Source organism: Berghia stephanieae, unplaced genomic scaffold, assembly GCF_034508935.2.
Source record: "Berghia stephanieae isolate SIO BIC M18660-M18661 unplaced genomic scaffold, UCSD_Bste_1.3 scaffold1326, whole genome shotgun sequence".
Classification (NCBI taxonomy): Eukaryota; Metazoa; Mollusca; class Gastropoda; order Nudibranchia; family Aeolidiidae; genus Berghia; species Berghia stephanieae.
The window spans coordinates 9435-12481 of record NW_027622320.1 but is presented as its reverse complement, the minus strand read 5'-3'; the positions used below and the strand labels follow the sequence as shown (position 1 = coordinate 12481).

At 31.3% G+C, this 3047-nt stretch overlaps 1 long non-coding RNA gene across 1 annotated transcript; it reads left to right on the top strand.

The window, feature by feature from the left end:
- Positions 1 to 324: 324 nt before the first annotated feature.
- LOC144961077 (uncharacterized) lies at positions 325 to 2774 on the top strand. The gene is made up of 3 exons (XR_013643050.1): positions 325 to 961; positions 1701 to 1807; positions 2653 to 2774. It is a non-coding gene; the product is annotated as an uncharacterized LOC144961077 (long non-coding RNA).
- Positions 2775 to 3047: the final 273 nt, after the last annotated feature.

Here is a 3047-nt window from a genome sequence, read left to right as displayed (position 1 = left end):
TAACGAAAATTGGTTATTCCCAGACCGATAGAGGAAAAAAAAAAACAATATTTTTTTATTTTAAAAAAAAATAAAAACAATTTTAAGAAATTCATGCTCAGAAACGGAACAAGGCCAAACAAAAAAGGATAAAAGAATAGACTCGCTCCAAAAAAAAAAAAAGATTTTAAAAAAAAAGGGGGGGGGGGGGGGGGGGGGGGGAGAGCGATTTGAATGAATCTGTGCAGCTAAAATGAGCAACGAGTTTCCCTTGGCTCAAGAGGAATGAAAATGAAAAAAACTGTGTTTAAGTTTTTGTATGAGTGTTGTGGGGGTCGTGGGTTTTGTTACAGTTTTATACTTATAGATAGAATGCGGTTGGCCAAGGAGTTCACAACATTGCCATCCGGAAGTATAACGGACCAACACACAAACTCTGTGTAACCATGAACTTTTATAGTCTGGTTAATACAGTTTAGTGAGAACAACTCACAAACGCGGATGGCAAAAACAATAACAAAGGCCTGAGTGACGTCATCTGCATACTATCTATACACATCCCTGTTAGTTCAATCTATTTTGGGGGTAATGATCAAGTGGGGCCTGGTCCCACAACTCTTTACGGATTTACCTTGGATTGAAATGAAAACTAAACCTCTCTGATTACTTTAGATTACCTAATTTTATTTCATACGTTTTTTTATGAAGAAGAAGCTTTTTAGGATTTTGTAATTCATAGGAAACACCATGATATGTGACATGATGTCTTATCTAAATTTTGCCTGAGGAATGATAAGCCAACAATTTTGAAAAGCTCTCTCTATTGATCGAATTATCAAAAATTTTATTTGTGATCAGATATTTTATTTGACTTTAAAGTGAAATCTAGAGGCATTAAAAAATATTCAATGTTTATTAGACTTTTCTTATGTGATCAAAAAGTTAAATACAGGAAATACTGATCAAATGAGTTCACCAGAAGGTAAATAAAAGCCCATTTTTTAAAAGCTAATCGACATTGGTTATGTAAATCTTGCCTTCATGATCATAAATCTCTGATAAAATTAGACCTGACACAACGGTTTTAGTTTTAACAACCTAGTGGTATCTGAGTTCCAGGTCCATTATGTTTTCTAATGTTTTTATTGAATATAAGCAAACCATTAAGAAATAGGTCATGTCTATATATTCAACATTGAATGGTATTTCTTCTTACATTGAAATAAGTGGTTCTTTAGAGTAATAAGGCTCATGGAACTGGAGTTATTCTGTTTCTGTAACATGAAGCAACAGACCTTAAATAGTGCTTGATAACTTTCTTTAAACAATAAATGGTATTTCATCTTACTTTGAAATAATTGGTCCTTTAGAGTCATAAGGCTCATGGAACTGGAGTTTTTCCTGTAACATGAAGCAACAGACTGTAAACAAGTGCTTGATGAACTCTGAATAAGTTGCACATTTACATTTTACTTGTAGAGTTAGATCCAGTTATTCATTCAAACATTGCTATCTTAATTTCAAATTGGCATTTAATTAATAATAATAAATATAAAGTTAAATAAATCCAATGATATAATTGATAAAATAAGATAATTATAACTTTTATTCATTGGTTGGTCCATATGAATTTTACTTTATGATTTTGTGTGAGATGATATTGCTTTTTATGGGACCATGGGAAAATGGTTTAGGATGCCATGCTTATCTTTTTTTTTCAGATCTAAATAACATTACAACAAGAATGAGTCTCTGCATTCCTTTAATTGTTCTGGAAGCATTGGCCTGCCTATACCATGGGAATTAAACAATTTATATTCAGGAAGAAGTATCATTATTATTATTATTATCATCATCATCATCATTGAGTCATATCCTTCAAGATTATCAAAATGGCTTTCATTTGTTACTGTATCTTATAGAGTTCCTCATATATCATTATGGACCCTTCTATGTTTTTTTAATGGAATTAATGTTTTTATTCTATATTCTTCATAAAACCTCTCAGCTTTATTGACCTACCAAGTATAATCTAGAGACTAGAGAGCGGTGATTGAGAGAACAGGACCATATTTTGCTTTCGAGCGTTTCTTAATTTTAAAAGCAGCTTACTGTAGTTTGTAAAGATTTTAAAAAACTTTTTTCTAATGACAGCGTCTAATACACGTTAAAACCAATGCATTTCTATCCCGTTGTAATTTTTGGCAGTGGTATCTCCATTTTAATGGTATTGGCTCCTGTTTCTTTATACAAATGCCCTGTGAGCTTGTTATACACTCGAAAGAAACATTTACATAGGGAAGTCAAGAAGAATATAGCAAAAGAAACCTGCTTCCTTGGTTATGAATAAGAAATTTAAAAAGAAATAGGCAAATATCTCTTTATCTTGTCTACCATTTAACTTTCTAATTATTTTAAAAGTTTATTATATCCTTTTCTATATTTATAATTTAATTTATCAACAAGATAAGAGTACTGATGAATCTATTTATGTAGCTGATTTGTAATGGTAGTAGAATTTGATAGATGGGACCATGTGATGTTGCATATCAGAACCTTTCTTAATCAAAGCTTTTGCTAAGGCTCTTAAATCACAGATTTAAAAAAATGGAACTACACAGTTTCAGTAATAATTATCAATTTTCTTTATTTTTTTTTCTTTCTCTTTCACAGGATGAGAATACAAGCATACCTTTATAATGGAGAAACATCTTATCTATATTTTTAAAAATGATTTTCAGTTTGAATAACATGAATATGAATGAAATGACAATAAAAGTGATATAAATTTATAATCTGCTTTTAATTTATTTCGATTTCACAAGTTGTGTTATGGCCCTCAGATACGGCAGGACGGGTGAGACTGAGAACCAGTCCTCACAATAGCACTAGAGGTCTTGTATGCAAGATGTGATTTCCATTGATGCAGTTTAAAGACTGTCCTGTTTTATTCATTCTGGTGCACGCTGTAGGTTTTTTGGGGTTTTTTTTTTTTTGTTTCTTGTTTTAAAGAAAGATTCTTTGGGCTTTTTTCTTCAATCTAAGACTTGATTGAATTCTGACTCAAT